At 47.4% G+C, this 25,511-nt stretch overlaps 1 pseudogene across 1 annotated transcript in view; it reads right to left on the bottom strand.

The window, feature by feature from the left end:
- Positions 1-25,511, bottom strand: part of LOC307063853 (elongation factor 1-alpha, somatic form-like) — a 98,390-nt pseudogene that overhangs the window by 9,644 nt on the left and 63,235 nt on the right. The window contains exons 6-9 of the transcript in view: positions 3,803-3,891; positions 3,710-3,720; positions 3,516-3,660; positions 1-179 (exon numbers count right to left, since the gene is read on the bottom strand). The product of the transcript in view is annotated as an elongation factor 1-alpha, somatic form-like (transcript). The remainder of the gene's footprint in view (positions 180-3,515; positions 3,661-3,709; positions 3,721-3,802; positions 3,892-25,511) is intronic.

Genomic DNA, 25,511 nt, shown 5'->3' with positions numbered 1-25,511 from the left:
CTGCGAGGTGTCCATGATCATGTTCTTGATGAAGTCCCTGTGACCCGGGACACTGATGTTGGTGATGTAGTGTATCTTGGTCTCGAACTTCCACAGGGAGATGTCAGTGGTGTGCCATGCCCCCGCTCCGCCTTCAGCTTGTCCAGCACCCAGGTGTACTCGAAGGAGCCTTTGCCCATCTGGGCCAGGAGTGGGAGGGAAAACCCCAGGGTCACTCTGCCTTCCAAAGCTGCCTACCGACCAAGAAGAAAGTTCCCAAGTAAGCTGAGAGTCAGAGGAGACAGTAACAGGGCAGTGTATGGAGATGCCTTTGAATTTTTAAAATAATAGAATGTATTACTTGTACAATTAAGTTTTTCTTTCAGAGCAAGTTTTAGAGTCAGAATGACCCAGGGCCACAGTAATCCTTGAATTAACAGCAGCAAACATGTAAGTAATGCTGACCGTGTACCTGGTGCTGTTTTTAGTACTTAACATGGATTATCTCATTGAATTCGCACAGCGATTCAGTGAAGTTTTATTACCTCCATTCTATAGATGACATAATAGAGAAATGAACTGACTAGCTCAGGATCACACAGGTAATAAGCACCAGAGGCAGGATTTGAACCCAAGTCATCTGACGCTAAAGTTCATGCTCTTAACCATTACCCTGTGTTAAATGGTAGCTGTGACTGAGAATTACCCCTGGGATCCTGGGTAAGTTGAATTTCTTTCAGCACTCGTGAAAATGAGGCTACTAAAAACTCTGTAGCATATACAGGTTACCATGTTAGTCTAGGGTGTACTCTACCTCTTGCCAGCTGGGAGACCCTGAACATTTGTTCATTTCAGTTCTAAATGCTGTGCTAGGCCCTGAGGGCAGAGTGGAGATCAGGAGAATCCAGAGACCAGGTGGATTCTTCAAGAAAATGAATTAGTTTATTAGGAGATAGGACTAGAACCCAGGTGTCCTGACTTAGGAACTTGTATAAAGTCTCCCACAGTTTAGAATATATATTAGATAAGCAGTTCTCAAAGAGTGGTTCCAGGTCCTCTAGCTGTGTTTTTTAGAGGCTACATGATATGAAATTGCAACAGATTTAATGCAGAAGCTGATAAGAGAATCCAGCTGTCTGCCATTAAACCAGACATTAATGATACCTGCAAAAAATGTAAGACAATGCCACCGCTCTAAGATTTTTTTGTTTTGAAAAATAGTTATTTTTCAAACACAAAACTATGATATTTATTTAATATGTAAGGGGTTTATCACTGTTATTTTTTAAAATAGATTTATTTATTTATTATTTTTGGTTGCATTGGGTCTTCGTTGCTGCACGCGGGCTTTCTCTAGTTGCGGCGAGCGGGGGCTCCTCTTCGTTGCGGTGCACGGGCTTCTCTGCGGTGCCTTCTCTTGTTGTGGAGCACGGGCTCTAGGCGCGCGGGCTTCAGTAGTTGTGGCGCAGGCTCAGTAGTTGTGGCTCGCAGGCTCCAGAGTGCAGGCTCAGTAGTTGTGGAGCACGGGCTTCGTTGCTCCACAGCATGTGGGATCTTCCCGGACCAGGGCTCGAACCCGTGTTCCCTGCACTGGCAGGTGGATTCCTAACCATTGCACCACCAGGGGAGTCCCCATACTGTTATTTTTAAATGAATTAAATATTTTTAAAACTCAGTTTTGTTTTGTTTTTTGCGGTACGTGGGCCTCTCACTGTTGTGGCCTCTCACTGTTGTGGCCTCTCCCATTGCGGAGCACAGGCTCCGGACGCGCAGGCTCAGTGGCCATGGCTCACGGGCCTAGCCGCTCCACGGCACGTGGGATCTTCCCGGACTGGGGCACGAACCCGTGTCCCCTGCATTGGCAGGTGGACTCTCAACCACTGCGCCACCAGGGAAGCCCTAAAAACTCAGCTTTAATTTTGAATATGGTAAATGTAGATATGTCTAATTGACATAAACGAAAACTCTTTGGGGTCCCTGTAAGAGTATAAAGGGTTTCTAAGACCTGAAAATTCGAGAACCACCACATCCGGTCATTTGTTTCTCCATGAACTTCTCGGTTATGCTCCACCACGCTGGTTCTGGGCCAGCCCGTCTTTTCTCAGGGTTGTAAAACTTTCCTGATTGGCCCCTGCCACATAAGTGGCTCCACAGCAACTGACAGCACCTCTGGAAGCCAAGAGTAGGAAAACGGGATCTATGTAGCCGATGGCACAAATTTATGCCCTGTTAATTACTGTCTTTTTTCAATCCTCCTTATTTATACCTCTGCAGCAGCTGGTTCTCAGACCCCTCCCATCTTGTTGACATGCTTCTTCAACTTTCTCCAAGGTTTTCCACCCACCTCCCTCGCCCTCCATTCTCATTCTCCTGCGTGGGCTTCCCTTTCTCCACCCATCCCAGGGCTCTGTCCCTCACCCTTTCCCACAGCATGTGCCCTGCTTACTCCTGTGGTCTAGTCTCCAACCTGGGCTTCCCTTCCAAGCTCCAGACGTCAATATACAGCTGCCCCGTGGACACCTCAAGTGTCACACATCTAGGGCAGACTCGTTCAAACCCAGACCAGCTCTGCCTCTGGTATTCACCAACCATCCACTTTCTCAAGCCAGGAATTCCTCTTCTTCCCTCACCCCCTTACCTAGTGCTAACCCCTAAGTTCTGTGGACGCCCCTGGACTCCATCCATTACTCTCCATGCCACTGCTGCTGCCTGAGCCCAGGCCAGCATTCTTGCTCACCTGTTCAGCTGCAACAACTTGCTGACTGGCTTCCCAGACCACAGTGTTGGGCCCTTTAGTCTGTTGTCCCTTTGCTGCCCCCAGTGTGCTCTTCCTAAAAGACTTGTCTGACCCCGTCATTCCCGTGCTTGCAGTCCTTTAGTGGCCGCAGGGACAGTGGCTAGACTCCTTAGCAGGGCTGTCAAGGCCCATGTCCCCCTTTCGTCAACCACACTCCACCTGAGGTGCTCTGACCTGCTGTTCTGGTCTCCTCGTGGCCCATGGATACCCTCCTCATTCCCTCAAGACTCAGAGGGGGTCCCTTCCTCTGGGAAGCCTTCAGGGCCTCCCAGGCCGTGTTCATTATCCCTGCCCTGGGCTCCTATAGCACCCACACAGTTACTGAGCTGGTCGTGTGGCACAATGGTGTGTGACCAAGAGTTCCCGGGGGACAAGGCTTGTTATGTTCGCCATTGTATCTCCAGGGGCTGCCTCAACATCCATAATAGATGCACGGCAAATGAATCCTTTTCCCCCTTTTAAATGGGGATGCAGCTTTACCTCCTGAGATACAGTGTGGCACACTTGAATTTAAACCTTGGTGCCACCTTCAGGCGAGCTGTTTAACCCTCCCGAGCCTCATTTCCTCACCTGGAAAATGGCAGCCACACCACCTGCCTGGAATGATTAAGAAAAGCACCTAGCAGCCCAGCAGGTGCTCAGCGGGAGTGGGCTGTGCCCTCTCCCGGCATAAAGCCTCCCTCCCAGGGAAACCAAGGCTGGAAAGGGGGCGGGGGGCACTCAGGCAAAGCAGCCGCAGCTCGGAGGCCTCCTTCTCAAACCTTTCGATGGTCCTCTTGTTGACACCCCCGCATTTGTAGGTAAGACGCTCATTTGTGGTGGACTTGCCCGAGTCCACATGGCCGATGCCCACGATGTTGATCCCTTGCCCATGCTGGGAGCTGCTGGGAGAGAGAAGGGCAGGTGTGCTCAGGGCTCCTGCCCCTAGCTCACCTTCCCTGGGACTGGGCCAGCAGAGGTTGAGACAGAAGAGGAAAACAGTTGGCCAGGAAGGAAGGGGAAGGGGCCCTCCCCAACACCTCGCACCTGGGGAGGCTGCTCAGGTCTCTTCCCCAGCTCCAAGGGGGTCATGTCTACCTCCTGAGTCGGGAGGAACCCCTGGTGCTTCTTGGCATCTAGAGCCGACCCACCGGGTGCCCGGCCCCACCCCCTTTTACAGCCCACATCCCAGGCCTGCCCCTTGCATCCCCACATCCCCATTGGCTCCCACTGGTCCTCTGGACCACGTGGGAAAAACCCAGGACCCAGCTCTCAGGGGATAGGCTGTCATGTTTCAGGTGGGGAGGGGGATGAGCCCGCTGCCCACCAAAAGGAGGCATCTGTGGGCTTTGAGATGCTGAACGACACCCTCTCCCCACCACTCCCAATGCCAGGTTGGACACTAAGAGATGACCCAACTGGAGAGACCACAGCAGTGAGAGGCCCGCGTATCGCAAAAAAAAAAAAAAAAGAAAAAAAGAAAAAAAGGTTAGGTCTAAAGTGGCTTCTCTATATCTGGTTCTTGTCTTCCGGAGACCTCCTACCCTATCTACTAGGGACAGTTATATTTCTCGCCCATCTTGGCCTTTCAGCTCATGTTTCTGAGACTCTCTGTGGAGTGCTGGGAAGAAAACTGGCTTTAGGATCCAAAGACCAGGCCCCAAGTCGCAGCTCTACCACCTCATGGCTTGTGTGAACTTGGGCAGGTCACCTGACCTCTCTGAGCCCCATTATCTCATCGGTAAGGGAAGGATGGTGATAGCCATCCTCACAGGATTATTGTGAACGTCATGTGAGCTGTAAAATGATTTTGCTGCAGGAATGCCTGTTTGTTGTATGGCATTAGCCTGTAGAAATATGTCAATAAGTGCCCAACCAATGGTTTTAACATGCTGATTATTTGCTGACCACCTCCCCAAATGGGTCAGAAATTTCATTTTACCTCTTAAGGGGTTTTCCAGTATCTGGGTTTTTAAAAGCACTGGACTGGGCTTTTTGCCAAGGGGAGGTTTGTAGTGACTTAATTGTCCCTGAGGGTCCTTCTCTGCACTAGCCTATCATCACCCCAGAAACTCCACCATCGGCAGTGTTTTAGTTCAGGCTGCTATAACAAAACACTACAGACTTCACAGCTTAAAAACAATAGAAATTTATTTCTCACAATTCTGGAGGCTGGAAGTCTGAGGTTAGGATGCCAGCATGGTTGGGGGAGGGCCCTCTTCCAGGGGGCTGACTTCTTGTTGTGTCCTCACATAGTGGAGGGGGCAAGGGAGCTCTCTCAGGCCTCTTTTATAAGGGCACAGTCCCCAAAGGCCAGATCTCCTAATACCATCACATCACGCATTCAGATTTCAACAACGGAGGCATTCAGACCAGAGCAAGCAATTTGCTGCTTCGGGTTCCTCTTTTTTTTTTTTAAATAAATTTATTTATTTATTTACATTTTATTTTTGGCTGCATTGGGTCTTCCTTGCGGTGAGCAGGGGCTACTCTTCGCTGCGGTGCGCGGGTTTCTCATTGTGGTGGCTTCTCTTGTTGCATAGCACAGGCTATAGGCGTGCAGGCTTCAGTAGTTGTGGCGCACGGGCTTAGTTGCTCCGTGGCATGTGGGATCTTCCCGGACCAGGGCTCGATCCCGTGTCCCCTGCATTGGCATGTGGATTCTTAACCACTGTGCCACCAGGGAGGTCTGGGGTTCCTCCTTTAAAACATCACCAACTACTCCCCCTTTCTTCTCCCTTTCCTTCTCCCAAAGGGCTTTTCCCACTGACTTACTGATTCTTTTAATGCCACCTTTGGACACTTTGGTTTGGCCTAAGGCTTCAGCCTCCAGATAAAACTGCTTCTAGCTCTAAGAAAAGCCAATACTGGAGACTCCATTATGAGGTCTTCCAGGGCAAGGACCATGGCTCAGTCATCTCTGTATCACCCAGGACCTAGCAAAGGGCCTGGCACACCATAGGTCTGCAGTGAATGCTCCTGGAATTGGCAAGTTTTATCCAGAATCAAACTAAAGTGTCTTTCCTTCACCCCTGCAGCTAGGAAGGAAGGTACAGAAAAGGATTTGAAACAGGGAGGCCAAGCTCAGTCTTTCACACATTTTCACAGTCTGTCTTTTTTTCCCTCAACACTAAAGTTTGGGTTTGAAAAAATTAATTACTAAATTAATTAATTGTTAATTATTAAAGCAGTACACAAGTGAGAGAAACTAAAATAGTATATGATATCACTTATATGTGGAATTTAAAAAATAATACAAATGAATCTGTATACAAAACAGAAACAGACTCATAGACATGGAAATCAAACTTGTGGTTACCAAAGAGAAAACAGAGGGAGGGAGGGATAATTAGGAGTATGGAATCAACAGATATAAGCTACTATACATAAAATAGATAAGCAATAAGAATTTGCTGTATAACAGGGAAACAATATTCAATATCTTCTAATAACCTGTAATGGAAAATAATTTGAAAAAATATATATAACTGAATCACTTTTCTCTATATCTGAAACTAACACAATATTGTAAACCAACTATATACTTCAATAAAAAAGCAATATATAGTCAATATAGTGGTTATAGAAACACAGAAGGAAAACCAAATTATTCATAAGCCTACAACCACCCAGACACTATCATCGTTAAATTGTCATATTTCCTTCATGTTTTTCCTTTCTTTAAAAAAAATCCTATGGCAGATTGGGAGTGGTCTGGAACTCTGACAGGTGTGCTGGGAACATCACAGCCTGCATCCCAGCCCTCACCAGGCACCTGCTCCGGCCCCTCTTGCTCCAGCACTGCTCCCCTCTGGGGAGAAGGTGCTGGTGCTGGAGAGGGAACAGAACCTGCTAGAACCTGACCCTCAGGGCTTCTGCTCCAGCAATTTGGGATTTGACTGCACCCTGATATGGTGGTGGTGTCTACTGAGCAGAGCAGCCCCTGTTCACACCCGGCTCTGGCTCTCGCCTCTCCACCTCCAGCCCCACCTCCTACCAAGGTGATAGCTGCTAGGGTACTCTGGGGGGAGATGTGACTCATGCTCACATCAGGTCCAGCTCTTCTACCAAAGCCACTGGACTGTAGAGGGACATTCCCACACAAGGACAACCCTCCAGGATCAGGATAGGTAACTGTTTCACCTAATTTCATAGAGACAGAAGAATTTGTTTCAAATGAAAGAACAAGAAAAAACCCTGCAAAAACAACTAGTGAAACAGGGATAAATAATTTGCCAGATTAAGGGCTCAAAGCTACTCTGAACTAGGGAAAAGAATAGATGAACAGAGTGAGAATTTTAACAACAAACTAGAAAATATAAAAAAGAACCAGTCAGAGACTTCCCTGGTGGTCCAGTGGCTAAGGCTTCATGCTCCCAATGGAGGGAGCCCAGGTTCGATCCCTGGTCAGGGAACTAGATCCCACATGCCATAGCTAAGAGTTTGCATGCCGCAACTAAAAGATCCAGCATGCTGCAGTGAAGATCCGTGTGCTGCAACTAAGACCCAGAGCAGCCAAATAAATAAATAAATAAATATATTAAAAAAAGAACCAGTAAGAACTGAAGAATACAAAAACTGAAGTGAAAAACACACTAGAAGGAATTAACAGCCGACTAACGGGTCATACAGAAGAAGGCATAAGTGATCTGGAAGATAGAATAATGGAAATCATCCAATCAGAACAGCAAAAAGAAAAACAAATTTTAAAAAATAAGAACAGTTTAAGGGAGATCTGGGACAACGTCAAGTGTACTAACCTTCACATTATAGGGGTCCCAGAAGGAGAAGAGAGAAAGGTGTCGAAAATGTATTTAATGCAGTCATTGCTGAAAACTCTGGAGCATTCATGACATGGAATATGACTCAGTGACACCAAGGAATGAACTATTGAAACATGCAACAACCTGGATGGACCTCAAGGGCATTATGCTTAGTGAAAAAAAGTCAATTCCAAAAGATTATGTACTGTGTGATTCCATTTGTAGAACATTCTTTTTTTTTTTTTTTTTTTTTTTTGTGGTACGCAGGCCTCTCACTGTTGTGGCCTCTCCCGTTGGGGAGCACAGACTCCAGACATGCAGGCTCAGCGGCCATGGCTCACGGGCCCAGCTGCTCCGCGGCATGTGGGATCTTCCTGGACCGGGGCACGAACCTGTGTCGCCTGCATCGGCAGGCGGACTCTCAACCACTGCGCCACCAGGGAAGCCCTGTAGAACATTCTTAACATGACACAACTATAGAGATGAAGACCAGATCAGTGGTTGCCAGGGGGACAGGGACAGGGGTGAGGAGGTGGGATAGGGTGGGAGTGTTTAGGAATACAAGACATAGGACAAAGCAACTGTGATGATGGGACTGCTCTGCATCTTGATTGTAATGGTGATTACTGGAACCTATACAGGGCATAAAGTAGAGCTACACACACATACACACAAATGAGGGCAATTTTTAGAAGATGGTGAAAACTGAATAAGATCTGTAGACCAGTTAGTAGTCATGCAGCAGCAGTAATGTGAATTTCCCAGTTTAAGTACTGTACTACAGGGAATTCCCTGGCGGTCCAATGGTTAGGACTCCATGCTTCCACTGCAGGGGTCATGGGTTCAATTTCTGGTCAGGGAGCTAAGATACTGTACTACAGCTACGTAAGACGTCACCACAGGGGGAATCTGGGTGAGGCTACACAAGTCTCCATGCACTATTTTTATACTTTCCTTTGAGTTTATAATTATTTCAAAATAAAAGTTTAAGTTTTCTTTTGAGGGGGTGTGGGGGGCAGTGGCTATGAGATGCCGCTCCATCTCCCAACGTATTTAATATTTAGTGCAAAGACTCTTACCCTTCCCAGGGTGGGATGCCAAGGTTCCATTATCCTGTTTCCTGTGGCTCTGGGGAGGTGGTTGATGTAGGTGTAACCGCACAGGTGCCTACCAAGGAGGGTGGCGGGAGAGTAATGATGCCATCATTTGTAGACAGATGGGTCAGGTATGAGAGCAAGGACCAGTTTGAATTCCCCTGGGAGCCAGCCTGCATGCTGTCTTGAACAGAAGGGACTCTGGCCTCTGACTCCTAATACAAAAAAGTGACCTCTATACCAAAGGGGAAAAGGAGACGGGAGGGATGAATTAGGAGTTTGGGATGAACAGATACACACTACTATATGTAGAATAGATAACCAATAAGAACCTACTGTATAGCACAGGGAAGCATATTCAATATCTTGTAATAACCTATAATGGAAAATAATCTGAAAAAGTATATATATATATATATTCTATATATGACTATAGAATATGACTATTCTATAGTCACATATATATATATGACTGAATCACTTTGTTGTATACCTGAAACTAACACAACATTGTAAAACAACTATACTTCAATTAAAAAGCAAACAAACAAACAAAACAGACCTCTACTTTTCATGAATTGTGTAGTTCTCCAAGCCTTTCTGTGATTATCCTTAGAGACTATTTTAAAGGCTGCTTTGTCCAAGGACCCTTCTCCTTAGTAGATCCTAAAAATAAACTCTAAACTAGTCCATTAAAAATCTATTAACACTTCTGCTGTGGACCAAGATGGAGTAACAGGTACCAGATAAACTCCCTCACCTGAAACAACTAAAAAAACTGGACCAAAAAAAATATATGAAACAATGGTTTTCTAACATGGACCACGAGCAGTGAGGACAGTGATTCCTGAGAAGGGGAAACCAATAAGGTGAGTTTACGATGGCTCCAGCTTATTGCCTGGAGACAGTTTCTGAGCTGCAGCAGAGGGAGGGGAGCACAGGGAGGGCCTGGCAGACTCCTGGGGTAGAGATGGAACCAAGGAAGGAAGTTAGCAGGGCCAAGCACCAGAGAGGAGAGAGCTTCAGACAGAGATCTGCAGAGGGTTCCCTCTTCAGCTGAGGAACTGAATTAGCTCATGTGTAAAGAAACTTCCTGAGGCTGGGGAAAGAACCATCACCAGAATTCACTAGCGTCGGGAATACTTTGTATTCCCACCAGCCAGAATGGAAAACCTCACAATTCAAGAGGGATTGGGTAAAGTACTCAGAAGTGTCCTGTCTCAGTAGTGGCACAAAATGAGCCCTAGAATAAAGGCTGCTTTAATCCCACCTTACAAAGCCTCAAAACAGGCCTTGAAAGAATAAATCTATTTCCGAGTAACTTGTGGCCCAGAACAAATTTCAAGAAAATTTATAGGAATACAAAAATATCCAGCACCAAAAAAGGTAAAATTTATGATGTCTGGCATCCAATAAAAAATTGTCAGACATGCAAATCAGCAAGTAAATAAGACCCAAAATGAGCAGAAAAAAAACCCAATCAATAGAAACAGACTCCAAAATGACACAGATGATAGAATTAGTAGAAAAGGGAATTAAGAGTTACTGTAACTACATTCTAGGTGTTCAGGCAGTTAGAAGAAATGTTAAACATGGTAAGTAGAGACATGGAAGATTTTTAACATCTTTTAAAAATTTTGGTTAAAAAATACATAAAATTTGGGCCTCCCTGGTGGCGCAGTGGTTGAGAGTCCGCCTGCCGGTGCAGGGGATACGGGTTCGTGCCCCGGTCTGGGGGGATCCCATATGCCGCGGAGCGGCTGGGCCCGTGGGCCATGGCTGCTGGGCCTGCGCGTCCGGGGCCTGTGCTCCGCAACGGGAGAGGCCACAACGGTGAGAGGCCCGCGTACCACACAAAAAAAAAAAAATACATAAAATTTAACATCTTAACCATTTTTAAGCATACAACTGAGTGGTATTAAATACATTTACATTGTTGTGCAACCATCACCACCATCCATTCCCATAAGTCTTTTCATCTTACAAAATGGAAACTCTGTATCCATTAAACAATAACTTTTCATTTACCCCTCCCCCCAGCCCCTGGCAACCACACAATTTCTGTCTTTATGATTTTGGCTGCTCTAAGTATCTCATATAAGTGGAATCAAACAGTGTATGTCTTTTTGTGACTGGCTTATTTTACTTATTATGATGTCCTTAAGGTTCATCTGTGTTGTAGCATGTGTCAGAATTTCCTTCCTTTTTAAGGCTGAATAATATTCCATTGTATGTATACACCACATTTTACTTATCCGTTCATCCACTGATGGACATTTGAGCTGCTTCTATGTTTTAGCAATTGTGACTAATGCTGTTTTGAACATGGGTGTACAAATATCTCTTCCAGATCCTGCTTTCAATTCTTTTGGGTATTTTATTTTATTTTTAATAGTTTTTATTTACTTATTTATTTATTTGTTTGTACCGGCTCCTTAGTTGTGGCTGGCAGGCTCCCCAGCTGCAACAGACAGGCTCTTCAGTTGCAGCTCGCAGCCTCCTTAGTTGCGGCACGTGGGCTCCTTAGTTGTGGCATGCAAACTCCCAGCCGTGGCACACATGCAGGATTCAGCTCGCCGAGCAGGGATCGAACCCCGGGCCCCCCGCATTGAGAGTGCGGAGTCCCAACCACTGTGCCATCAGGGAAGTCCCTTTTTGGGTATTTTTTTTTTTTTTTTTTTTTTGCGGTACGCGGGCGTCTCACCGCTGTGGCCCCTCCCGTCGCGGAGCACAGGCTCCAGACGCGCAGGCCCAGCGGCCATGGCTCACGGGCGCAGCCGCTCTGCGGCATGTGGGATCCTCTCAGACCGGGTCACGAACCCGTGTCCCCTGCATCGGCAGGCGGACTCCCAACCACTGCGCCCCTTTTTGGGTATTTTAAAAGACCCAAATCAAACTTGTAGAGATTAATACCAGAACATCTATAGTGAAAAATACCCTGGATAGGACTAACAACAGACTAGATACAGCCAATAAAAAGGTTAGTGAACTTAAAGACATAGCAATAGAAAGTATCCAAAATGAGACAGATTTAAGAGAGAAAGACAAAAATAATTACAAAGCATCATTGAGCTTGGAACAACTTCAAGCTACCTTAGGAATAAGGTATAAATGGAATCCCCAAAGGAAGCAGGGGACAGCACAGGTGTGGAGTAATGGATTCTATTTATGACCACAGTAAGCCGTCTGGATTTAGGATCAGGTGTGGGGTGAGGATGGGGGTTTGAGCTGAAAGAACTCCAGGTGGGATTGAGGAATCCACAAACTGCTCCTGAATTGTTACCCAGCTACTCCTGGGCTCTCAGTAATCTCCGTGGCCACCACTACACCCTGCCTCCCCCTCTAAAATGCTGGCCAAATCCCTAGCCTCATCCTTCTTAGCACAAGTTGGCTAAGGGCATAGAGTTACACAGACCTGAGTTTAAATTCCAGCTTTTTCATTCACTAGCTGTGTGGTCTTTGACAAGTGTCTTAACCTCTATGAGCCTCTGTTTCCTCCTCCATAAAATGGAGATACTAATGTATATCTCATGAGGATAAACCCAGATCACATATGTGAACATGCCTGGCATGTATTGGATGTTCAATAAATGATAGTCCTCTCCCTCTGAACTTCTGTTTCCTCATTTGTAAAAAAGAGGGAGGTGGATAAAATTTTAGGGTTTCTCAACTCTTCTATTTAAGAACACCCATGGGCATCTCTCTAGATTGGTTTAAAAGTTTGGTTCATCTGTACAGTAGAGTACTATTACAGCTGTGAAAGAAAGAAAGAAAGAAAGAAAGAAAGAAGAATGAAAGAAAGGAAGGAAGAAAGAAAGAAAAAGAAAAAGAAAGAAAGAAAGAAAAAGGAAAAGAAAGGAAGGAAGGAAATGCTTTTCAAGATTAATTAAGTAAAAAAGTAAGGTCAGGAACTGTGTATCTTACACATTAGAATCCATGTAAAAATGGGGGGAAGAACCATACATATATGCACCATTTCAGTTTTTTTCCCTTGCACTCAGCCCACTTCACAGTTTACAAGAGTTTGTGGGGATTTCCCTGGTGGTCCAGTGGTTGAGGGTCCTCCTTCCAATACAGGGGACACGGGTTCGATCCATGGTCAGGGAACTAAGGTCAGGGAACTTAGTTGCTGCAGGGCAACTAAGCCTGTGCGCCACAACTACTGAGCCCTCGCGCCACGACGAAAGATCCCACATGCTGCAACTAAAACCCGATGCAGCCATAAATAAATAAATATTTAAGGAAAAAAAAAAAGAGTTTGTGACCCCTGCTCTGAAGAAGCCCCATGTCCACACATGAACCAGGGCCATGTTCCCCAGGGTAGGGATTTGAGGCTCTCAGGACTAGAAGCACTTTCAATGCCTTTGGTCTGATATTCTGGGATCCTCTCGGTCCAACAGCAGCAGAAATGCCAGAAGCTGGCGTAATCTGTGGGGAAACAGGAAGTTCTGCCTGGGGGTGGGGGTGGGGAGGGGAATGCATGTCCATCTCAGTCCAGGTTTGCAAAAGGGAGAAAGAGAGAATACTACTAGCTCTCTGTCTGACAAGCTGATTTTGGTGGTCCCAGGGAATGGGGACAGAATCCATTGTGCAGTGGGAAAAACTGGTATCCCTGGCCCCCTGAACTAGGTCCTTCCCCTGGGGGGTTAAGAACCCCACAGCCATGGGAGACAAGATCCCCCATATGGTTGCTAGGTGTTTGTGGATGCCAAATAAACCTCTGTACCTGGAGGAAGAGGCAAGACAGGAAATACCTTTTAATGACTTGTGCCAGGAGTCAGCTTCCCGCGACTGCCCGCTCGCCCTTGGGCCTGGTCACCAGGAGCTGGGGGGCAGAGGTGGGACGTACTTGTGGCTGTCTCTCTAACTGCTAGCTGGAGTTTGGCACAGAATGTACGCTCACTACTTGTTCAGTGAGTGACTTAACGAGGACCTGAAGTCATTCTCGATTTCTTCCTCTCCATCGTCATTCAGTCCCTCATTCCTGTCAATTCTTCCCTGAATGCCTCGGACTGACCTTGCTATTTATTGCATGGGAGGCAGTCTGGGTAGTGGTTAAGAGCACGGGCTCTGAAGTTGAGTTTTCTGGACTTGAATCTTGGCTCCTCCACCTAACTAAGCTGCAAGGAGGCCTCAGGAAAGTCTTCTTCTCTCCAAGCCTCCAGGCTTTTGCTAATATGTTTCCCTTTGCCAAGAATGCCCTCTCCTACCACTCCCTGCCTGGTGCATGGAAACCATTCTCATCCTCCAAGGTCCAGCCCACTGGTCAGTCTTTCTGAAGGCTGCCCTGAGTCCCTGGGCAGAAAGCAACTCTCTCCTGCTCTAAAAGCTGTTGTTCAGACTCTAAACTAGCAGTTGTGATATGGTAATAACCTATGTCACATTCATCAGTGTATCCACTTATTTTTTAAAGCAAGTATTATTAAACACCTACTATGTGCCAGGCACTGTTCTACGCACTGGGGAACGAGAGCAACAAAACCTCTGCCCCTAGGGGCTGGCATTCTGCTTCCCCCGTGGTCTGAGAGGCAGCCGTGTTGCAGTACTGCTGGGCTGCCCCCTGCAGGATGCAAGCCCTGTGCTTTCCCAGCCTCACGACAGAAGAAAGAGCCTGGAGTCAGTGACAGAGATATCAATGGTTTAATGGAGGGGGATGGGGGTCTTACATGTCTGAAGCAAGATTCTGGAGCGCTGCCCCACCATGTGAGGCAGACTTGGCAGCAACTTTGCTATGGCGGGGGGGAGGTTACCAGTTAAAGAGGGAGTTGAGATCAGGTTGTCTCATCAGTTACCAGGGAAACCAGCAGAGGGGCACACTCCTTTAACAAACCATCATAGTGGAGATAGTTCTGATCTAAATAGTAGAACAATCACTAGCCAGGATGGGGTGCAAGTACATAGGAAATTACTGATGAGGCTCTATGATTAAGAGAGCAGGTCAGGCATGTGAACAGGGTGTAGGTGAAGCAGAGACTGGTGGAGCAAGGGATGTACAGAGAGCAAGAGAACAGCCATTTTGTGTGGCCTGATCATACACGTACAAAACAGCTGGTCTTGGAGTCAGGAGGGCTGGGTTCTATTGGTCCTGGTCTTCTGCAGCTGTGAGATCCTGGGCACATTTGCTACCCTCTCAGAGCCTCAGCATTTTTACCTCTAAAATGGGCTTCATGATACTGATTTCAGTTGAATGTTGTAAGGATTAGTTGTATGAATATGAAGTGCTTAGATGGTGCTGGCACACAGCAGGTCCTCAGTGAAGGACTGACCAGAATGGGCCAAGAGCTTGCTGAGCACCAACCCTGTGCCAGGCCCAGGCCGGTGGTGCAATGGCTACCCAGATGCTGGCCCAGCCCCCAGGAAGCTTCTGGGTCGAAACCTATACCAAGGACCGTCTAAGAGGTTTGGGAGGCACTACTGATATTCTCTAGGGATTGGAGGTAGGCAGGGATGCTGAATATCTTCAATGCATGGATTTGCCCACCCAATAGAGAGAGCGTTGCCCAATAAAATGCCCCATCTTTGAGAAACACTTGCTAGAACCATTCAAGGCAGAGGTTGCAAACTCAGTGCCTCCTGGGACCAGGCAGGTGAAATGCATCATTTGTCTTCCTGCAGATAAGTTTGTTTAAAATTAAACCTATAGGGCTTCCCTGGTGGCACAGTGGTTGAGAGTCCGCCTGCTGATGCAAAGGATACAGGTTCGTGCCCCGGTCCGGAAAGATCCTACATGCCGTGGAGCGGCTGGGCCCGTGAGCCCTGGCTGCTGAGCCTGCGTGTCTGGAGCCTGTGCTCCACAGCGGGAGAGGCCACAGCAGTGAGAGGCCCGCATACCGCAAAAAAAAAAAAAAAAAAAAAAAAAAAATTAAACATATAGAAATGAGCTCTCATTCACAAAGATGCTTCCATTTTTCTTGAAACATCCATCTCTCATTGGCTTTTGTTTTCCTACATTTGATAGAAATTGGGGCATAGAGAAATATTTACTTTCCTGTGAAGACAACCTCGAGAACAGGGTGAAAGGATAAAAAGTCACAAGACCACATACAGGATCTACTCCAGGTGTCACACCTGGTTCTTTAAGGTGTTTCAACTTTCTCAAGATTATAATCTGGGCCAAACCCAGGCCTTCTGAGTGTTGAATTTAGCCCATGGGTCCCAGTTTTTGTCCTCTATTTGGGTTTTCTACTTCTGACCTTTTATATCCCATAAAAGTCCAGCCTTCACCCAGGTGGGAAAGACGAACATGGCAGGGAGGGGAAGGGAGGGAAGGGAAAGGCCTCATCTGGGGGTAATATCCGTCAGGTTCACCAAGAAGACGGAAGGAACAAGGTCAAGGTCATGGAGAGAAAGAACAAGATGCAGTACTGAGGTGATGGACTCACAGCCATGACCAGCACGGAGGGGCCTAGAATTCCTGGGGGACAAACCCGTTCAGGGTGATCCTGTCCAGGGTGAGGCGCTCTCCTCTCCCCTGCCTTTCAGTTCCCCTCCCCAATCCTTCTCCCTGCCCTCCCCCCTTTTCCATCTTCCCTTCCGGTTCTCCCTCCCACCTTCCCTCTTCCGCAGGGGTTCATGGGAAGAACTGGACCCAGGCTCAGAAGGTGCCACAGCTGGGGGACCTTGGGCATGCCACCTGACCGCTCTGTGCCTCAGCTTGCTCCCTGAGAGAGTGGGGAGTGTCACAGCCCCTCCCTCAATGAGAACTTGACGCTGAGCCACGGTGCCAGGAGACCTGAGTTCTGGTTCCAGCTCTGTCTCTGACTGGCTGGGGGGCCTTGGACAAACCACATACCTCTGGGCTTCATTCCTTCTTTATTAAAAAAATTTTTTTTTAATGTGGGCAGAAGTTAGACTAGGTAATACAGAAATCTCTTTCAAGCTCTGACCTTCTGAGGTCAATTCTGTGAGCTCTGAATTCAATTTCTAGTCACTTCCACCCAGTCTCTGGGAGAACTCAAGCTCCTAGCTGGCCCGGTCTTTCCCTGCCTATAAAAAGCAGTTCTGAACTCATTTGCCCTCCAGCAGTGAATGACTGTGTTATTTCTCAAGAGACAACATCTGACTGGGATCTGGGATCTGAGTCAGAACCTCGTTTGGGGATTTAGGGTCAGTTAGTGAATCTCTGTATGCAGTTGAGACTTTAACTGGGAGAAGCATTTGTTGGTGGCCATGGTGGCAGAGAAAGCCAGTCTTGAGGGAGAGAGAGACAGAAACAGAAAGAGGAACACAGAAGACCTACAGGGAGGAGCAGAGAGAAGAATCCCCATTTCAAGCTCTTGAAATCTGAGACACCCCTGAGTCTTTGTGATGGATTCTCCCCACTTTTTTCTTTTCTATTAAACTCCAGTTAATTTCTGTTCCTTGTCACCAAAAGTTTCTAACCCACATAGGTTAAAGCACAGAGGTTTGGTTTATTATATTTCTGAAAAGCTGAGTTTGTTTTTAGTAGAAAAAAAGAGAAAGCTAAACAAGGATGGACACCCCCCCGACAACAAGAACAAACTGAAAGGAAAACAACCATCAGTTATTAATTTGACAGATGTTTATTGAGCACCTACACTGTGCCAAGCATTGTGTCCAGTGCCTCATACACACACATTACTTTATTGTTGTTTTTTTTTTTTTTTTTTTTTTTGCGGTACGCGGGCTTCTCACTGCTGTGGCCTCTCCCGTTGCGGAGCACAGGCTCCGGATGCGCAGGCTCAGCGGCCATGGCTCACGGGCCCAGCCGCTCCGCGGCGTGTGGGATCTTCCCAGACCGGGGCACGAACCCGCGTCCCCTGCATCGGCAGGCGGACTCGCAACCACTGCGCCACCAGGGAAGCCCTCACACACATTACTTTAATGTGTGGGTAATGCTTTTCTCATTTCAGAGGGCATTGAGGCACAGAGAGCTTAAGGGACTCCTGCAATGACACACAGCTGATGAGCAGCAGAGACACTGTGAGTCAGGGCTTGGTGAGATGACAAGAAGCTGGGTCTTACCTGTGTCAGCACAGCTCAGAAGTGAAGAGATCTCCTGGGTGGGGACCCATTTGGCCCAGAGAGTGTAGCAAGCCTGAAAGATCACACCCTGTCATGACTCAGTTATTCTGGCTACAAAAGAACACAGCAATCTTTCCAGTTTGAAGCAGGGAGGGATAGACTGGAGAGGAAAATCCTCCAAAATACGAAACACTTGGAATCCCTCAGTGTCATTTTCCATCCTCTCAAGATTTCTCCTATAAAAAGCCTTACTGGTTTCAGAAAAAATGATTCCTCTCCTAGATCCAAGGAGGAGGTTAGAGGGGGTAGGAGAGGAAGACACAGTACCCAAATCAGGTCGGAAACAAGAGTTTACTTTGCAGTTGCATCATCTTCTTTTTGGCTGCACCGCACAATTGCAGGATCTTAGTTCCCCGACCAGGGATGGAACCCAGGCCTGTGACTAAAATTGCCGAGTCCTAACCACTGGACCACCAGGGAATTCCCTGTGTCATCTTAATATAAAAATTTCTTTGGGGGCTTCCGTGGTGGCGCAGTGGTTGAGAGTCTGCCTGCCGATGCAGGGGACACGGGTTTGTGCCCTGGTCCAGGAAGATCCCACATGCCACGGAGTGGCTGGGCCCGTGAGCCATGGCCACTGAGCCTGCGCGTCCGGAGCCTGTGCTCCGCGACGGGAGAGGCCACAAGAGTGAGAGGACCAAGTACCACAAAAAAAAAAAAAAAAAAATTTCTTTGAAATCAATAAAAAGAGGCCCTGTCAATAGGCAATAAACCAAGGAAGAATAGTCAACATTTCTGAGAATCAACATTTCTAAGCAGTAAACCAAGAAAGAATAGTCAACATTTCTAAGAATCAAAGAAATGCAAATTAAAGCAAGGTATTTTTTACCTTCTGGGTTTTCAAGCATTAGAAACAGTATAAAGACCATCGCTGGGGAAAGACGTGGGGAGATGGGTACTCTCATACTTGCTTGGTGGGAATTTCAATTGACGGAAACATTCTGCAGGGCATTTGGGGAATATGACTCTAAAGCCTTAAAATGTGTATCCTTTTGACTCAGTAATTCAATTCTAGGTATTTATTGAAATGAAATATAATCACAGGGATATTCTTTCTAGAATTATTTACAATAGTGGGAGAGTCTCTGGGGTGGGCTGAGGCTGCCATGGGCTTGGGGTAGCTGCTATTTATCCACCAGAGGATAAATATCTCCATAGTTCTCCAACTGGTTCTGCCATATTGCCCATCTGTAATGCCAGTTTTAAAAACTAATTTTTTTTTAAGGTTTGCCTCTGCTTCTCGTAAAGTTGGACCTGGGGGCTGGGGCTTTGGTTCTTGCTCTTCTGCTTGTGCACAGGTCCTGGGGCATGACTGTGCCATTGCTCTGATGGGAAAAGGAATGTGTGTTTGTGTATTCCTGTGTTTTAAGCATTTCTCAATTTTAATTTTCAATATGGCAAATACTGAAAAGAAATAACCCACATAAACAAAATGTCTGTAGGGTCCTTAATAATGCTCCTGAGACCAAGGAGTTTGAGAATCACTAATCCAAACAGATGGATGTCAGGGCCACTTTCAGGATATAAAAGGTAGGGTGCACGGATTGCCCAGCGTCACCAGCTAATGAAGAACAAAGCCTGCATTCGCATCCAGGCTCATTCGCATCCAGGCTCGTCTGACCTCTGAATCCTCTCTTTCCCACTATTCATCCTGCAGATCAATGTAATGACTCGTGTCTGGGTGTTTCCGGGTGGGGACCCAGGTGCCTTCCCCGCAGCATCCTAGCTCCTGGCCCAGGGCCCAGCCCTAATTGGGAGAGAAATGAATGTTTGTTGACTGAATAAACGAACGACCCATTCCAAGCATATCTAATTGAAATTCTCCCTGGGAGTGAAAAGTTAACCAAACTCTCTCCCTACACCCTCAGCCCTGCTTCTCCGGCCCTGTTCTTTGGCCTCAAACTTCCTGTAGTAGCCACCAGGGTTAAAAGGCCCTGGGACCAGCAGATGCTTCAGACAGAAGGTTGAACAGAATAAGTCCCAGTACTCAGGGAGATCCTGAACTAGCAAGTAAGAGAGGCCCCAAATATGTAGTGACATGAGTGACAAATCTTACTGACAAGAGAGGGAGCGTGGAAAGTCTGTAGGGGCAGGGAGGAAGGGTCCCAACCTGGCGGTTCACGGGTGGGGGAGGTCAGGGATGCTTCATTTCTAAGCTGCACTGAAAATAGAGCAGCGTTTGGCCAGATGAAGAGGTGGAGAAGACTGTTTCAAGCAGAGGAAGAGCATGTTGGAAGACCCAGAGGAGAGAGAGCTTGTGGACCCCCAGAGACAGGAAAGAAGATGGTCTGGAGAGGTGGGTCTCCACAATACAGGGCCACAAAGACCATGAGCAGAGCTTAGGCAGAGGGGAGCTGTATTAGCTCGGACTTCCATAACAAAATACCGCAGATTCAGTAACTTAAACAATAGAAATGTATTTTCTTAGAGCTCTGGAGGCCAGAGGTCCAAGATCAAGGTGGCAGCAGATCCGATTTCTGGCGAGACTCTCTTCTTGGCTTGCAGACGGCCACCTTCTCCCTGGGGTCTCACGTGGCCTTTTCTCTTGTGCTGGGGACAGGGTGGAGGCAAGCTCTCTGGTGTCTCTTCTTATAAGGACACCAATCCTATCGGATCGGGGAACCCATCCTTATGATCTCATTTAATCTAAGTTACCTCCTAAAGGTCCTATTTCCAAATGAGTCACATTGGGGGTTAGAGCTTTAACATATGAATTTGCAGCTGAGGGGACACAATTCAGTTCATAGCAGATGCCATTGAAGGTTTTAGGCAGGGAGGTGCTAGGGTGAGACTAGACTTCGGGGAGCTTTCTGTGGCTTTCCTTCGGGGAGGATGGGCCAGAGCAGGCGAGACTGGAAGCTATTTGAACGGATGCTCTTGTCCAGAGGTGAGAAGTGCTGCCTGGCTCAGAGGAATGGCATTTAGGATGGAGAAGGGGCAGCTGTTTGGTGAACTTGAATCTACAGGACTTGAAGTGGGGGTGAGGGAGGGGGAGAAGCCAAGGATGACAGTCAGGTTTCCAGCCTGGGTGATAGGTGGCTGCAGGGCCAGCTTTACGGGCATGTGACCTGCACAGCCCCATACTCAGAAGGGCTCAGTGCTGGTTTAATGCCCTGCTGCTGCAGTCCTGAAGTTATTAATACTTTTTAAACAAGGGGCCTTGCATTTTTATTTTGCCCTGGGCCCTGCCAATTAGGTAGCCAGTCTGTGTGGGTGGGGATTTGTGGACCAAGATGAGGAGTTTGGAGAAGGAGGTGTTTGGAGAAGAAGATGCAGAGTTCAGAGTGAGCCCTTTCTCCTACCAACGTTCAGAAGCTTTCCAGTCTTTTCTGCAGGAATCTTTTCCTTGGGCAGCAGGAAAAGGGGGACAGTGTCCTCTGGGGGGCTCTCTCCTATAGAGACCTTTCCCCTGAGGGGTTGCCTGGCCAGGGGGAAGCCCCTCCTTTCAACCTCCTTCTTTGAGGTCTTGTCCATGTCTTCCAAAGGCATCCTCTGGGCTCTCCCTTCCTTCTCACGAGGCACCTCTTCTCCCTATGGATCACTGGGTGGGAGCAGTGAGGGAGCTGGCCTTGTAGTCCCAGGAGGACGCCCGTCCATGCTGTGACCTCTATCTTGAGTTGATTGGATGACACCAGCTTATCTCTGCCAAGCAACCTCTCCTAATCCACACCCCACCGCTACTAGCAGTTGAGGGCAAGGGCTTTAGAGCCTCTGAGTGTGCAAATCAGGTGCTGAATTTATTCCCTTCAGGACTTTGGAAAGCCTCAGTTGCCTTATCTGTAGGGTGACCACATACTTTATTGACTTCTGAGAATGAAAGGGGAGAGTGAGAATGAAATACTCACTATGCTGGGACAATACATGTAAACTGGCACTGTCCCATGTAAAGGGGAAATATGGTCCCTCTACTTATATGTAAAATGAGATTTCGTGGAAGCAGACACAGAAACCAGGGAGCACAAGGTAAGTGCGCAATGAACAGCACCTATTATCATTTCTACCCTCTGCATTCATTCTCAACTCCTGTTCAATTCTCATTTGCTCATCAGTCAATTACTGACCACCCACTGCGTGTCAATTGTGCAGTGCTGGTGCCCCTGATGTGAAGACGTACTGCTTATTCATCTATTCAGCCAGTATTTTGTGAACAGCTCATATATGCCAGGCCCTAGGCTGGGTTCTGGGCATCCAAACATGAGTGACACCCCTTGCCCTCCTGGGGCTTGCAGTCTTGTAAGGTGTAGTGGGTTGTACAGTGTCTCCCCCCAAGTTCATGTTCACCTGGAACCTCAGAATGTGACCTTATTTGGGTCTTTGCAGATGTAATTAAGATAAGGATGGAGTGAGATCAGACTGGATTAGGGAGGGCCCTAAACCCAATAAGAATGTCCTTGTAAAAGACAAAACAGGACTCAGAAAGACACAGAGGAAAAGGCCTTGTGGAGGCAGCAGAGACTGGAGGGCAGTCACCCTTCCCAGGGACACCAAGGATTTTGCTGGCAGCCACCAGACGCCAGGAGAAAGTCATGGAATGGGGTCTCCCACAGAATCTTCAGAAGGAACTGACTCTGCAAACACCTTGAATTTGGACTTCTGGCCTCCAGAACTACAAGAGAAGAAATTTCTGGTGTTTTAAAGTACCAAGTTTGTGGTACTTTGTTATGACAGCAGCCCTAAGAAAATATTACATAGGGGATACAGATGCTTTCTGTGTGGATAAATAAAGAATTACCCAGTAGTAGCTACCTGTGGGAGAGAGGGTGACTGGGAGGTGTGAGAAGGGGGCTTCTGGGGGAGCTGGTCATATTTGTTTCTTTCAGCATGACATGCAGGATCCTAGTTACCCGATCAGGGATTAAACCCGTGCCCCCTTCAGTGGAAGCGTGGAGTCTTAACCACTAGATTGCCAGGGAAGTCCCTCATTTTTGTTTCTTGATCTGGGCTCAGGTTATGCTGGTGTGTTCATTTTTAAAATTTTTTAAATTTCTTTTTTTGGCTGCGCTGCACAGCTTGTGGGATCTTAGTTCCTGGACCAGGGATTGAACCCAAGCCCAGGCAGTGAAACGCCCTAACCACTGGACCGCCAAGGAATTCCCTACGCTGGTGTGTTCATTTTGTGACAATGCGTTGAACCGTACACTTAGGATTTGTGTGCTTTTGTGTGTGTTTATTATACTTCAAGAAAAGGTTAAAAAGATAAATTGCACAGATTGATACATTACTATGGATTATAGTAAATGCTCTGAAACAAAATTCCGGGGTTATTGGAGGCACTGGGTTTCTTCCCATGTTCCCTGGTTTTGCATGCTCCTGGGGGTTTAAAACAAAACTGTGAATTTTGCCTTTAAGTTTGGGGGAGGAAAATTCTGTGTAAATAATTCAACTTCGGGGCTTCCCTGGTGGCGCAGTGGTTAAGAATCCTCCTGCCAATGCCGGGGACATGGGTTCGAGCCCTGGTCCGGAAAGATCCTACACAACGCGGAGCAACTGAGCCCATGCGCCATAACTTCTGAGCCTGCACTCTAGAGCCCACGAGCCACAACTACTGAAGCCTGCGCACCTAGGGCCCGTGCTCTGCAACAAGAGAAGCCACCGCAATGGGAAGCCTGTGCACCCCAACGAAGAGTAGCCCCTGCTTGCGGCGACTAGAGAAAGCCTGTGCACAGCAATGAAGACCCAATGCAGCCAAAAATAAATAAATAAAATAAATTTATATTAAAAAATAATAATTCAACTTCATTTATTCAACATGTGCTATCTTTTTTTTTTTTTTTGCGGTATGCAGGCCTCTCACTGTTGTGGCCTCTCCTGTTGCGGAGCACAGGCTCCGGACGTGCAGGCTCAGTGGCCATGGCTCACGGGCCCAGCCATTCCGCGGCATGTGGGATCTTCCCGGACCGGGGCATGAATCCGTGTCCCCTGCATCAGCAGGCAGACTCTCAACCACTGCACCACCAGGGAAGCCCAACATGTGCTATCTGATCTGTTAAATTCTTCCCTCACTTCTGGGAGTCCATCTGAAAAAAGGAGATTTGCTTGTTGCTTTTTTTTTTTAAGTAAATATTTTACATATATTCATAATAATTGTAACAATAACAACAACTCACATTTACTGAGCACTTTGATTTAGACACCTAACAGATATTATTTCATTTCACTCTCACTACAGTCCTATGAGGAAGTTTTTATTGTATCCCAATTTACAGAAAAGAAAGTAGAGGCTCAGAGAAGTAAAGGAACTTGTCCAAATCCCCACAGCTGGCTCTTACAACATTGCCCTATAATGCTGCCATTAGCTGTAGAGTGAAAAACCCTGATTCCTGGAAACATCCACACACCATCCCCCTCCTCTTTATGCTCCAGTTTTACTAAATGATTGCTGCTCTGAACCTACCATGGTGTTTCATGCCGCCTTTGCACATGCCCTTCTCTCTATCTGAAGTGTTCTTTCCACTTCTTTGCCTGGCAAACTCTTATTCATCCTTCAAGACCCTGCTCAGGTTACAAACATTCATTCTCTTTGAGCCAATCATTCTGCTTTCAGTAAATCAGTCCTAAGGTATATCCATCCCTCCTCTGTGCCTTGTAGAAGCACTATCATTGAATCCACCACTGGCTAGTGTGGGCGTTTGTGTAAGTGTCTGTCTCCAACCCAACTGGGAGCTCTCTGTGGCCTCCTTTTCTATCCCAGCATGGGGCCTGGCACCAGTAAGTGATCAGAAAATGCTGAGCTGAACCAACTGCAGCGAGGCTAAGATGATGATCACCCCTAATGACACAGCAATGTGAAAAATGCTCCTGACCAGACAATACAAGTATGTGGCAAAGTGGTTAGGGACACCCGCTCTGGAGCCAGACTGTCTGGGTTCAAATCCTAGCTCCACTCCTTACTAGCTGTGTGTCCTGCTGTGCCTAAGGCTCCTTGTCTTTATTACAAAACAGGCACAACCTTGTATGAGGATTAAATGATTAATGCAGATAAAGTGCTAAGAATGTACCTGGCACATAGGAAGTGCTTGATAAAGATGAGGTATTAATGTTGGTGAGGGACCGACTCTGAGACGATGTCTCCTCACTGTTTAATATTGGAAGTGGTGTCACCTACCGAACTATGCTCCAGAAAATACGTAATCCTCACGGCAAACTCTGAAAGAGTGGCTATTATTATCCCCCTTTCCAGATGAGGAGGCTGAGGCTCGCGTGCCTCTTACAGATGAACAGTGGCATCTGTCTGACTCCGCCGCTTTCTCCCCACGGTCACTATCCCTAAGTCCTACTTCCAGATCAGGCATCGGACTCGGGGCTGGGGGGGAGTTTCCTATTTCCGTTACCACTGTTCCCAGGGAGGCTGCAGGTAACAGCCTCAAGGGCAGTACCTGGCCAGGTGCTGGTGGGGTGGCCTGGCCCGCTGCCCCGGGATGGGCTGCTTAGCCTCCTCGGTTTCCCCAGGAGGGGTTGGGCAAAGAGGGGACCAGCCATCTGGGTTGGGGGTTGGGGAGGAAGGGGGACACACCGCTTGCCTTCTCCAGGTTTTCTCTCCCGGTTGCCTTTCAGGGAAGCCAGCCCAGCACAGAGGTTCTGTCTCAGGGCCCCCGGATGCAGCCCCCACTGTGCAACTCCAGAAGAGGTCATCGCAGAGGGGACTACAAGTGGCCTAGTGGCTCCCTGCCACCACCCTGTGTGAGTCCTTCCTGGGTCCCTTCCCCTCACACCCTCACAACAAACCTGGCCTCCCTAGCCGGTGCCCAGACTCATGGGCCTCATTCATTCATTCACTCATTTGTTCAACAAGGGTTTACCTAATGCCAGGACCACATGTGAGGTTTTGTGTTAAGTGCTGAGGATATAGCAGGA

Source organism: Hyperoodon ampullatus (assembly GCF_949752795.1).
Source record: "Hyperoodon ampullatus genome assembly, chromosome: 2".
NCBI lineage: Eukaryota > Metazoa > Chordata > Mammalia > Artiodactyla > Ziphiidae > Hyperoodon > Hyperoodon ampullatus.
The sequence above is the reverse complement of the archived record's forward strand: the minus strand, read 5'-3'. Positions and strand labels throughout refer to the sequence as shown.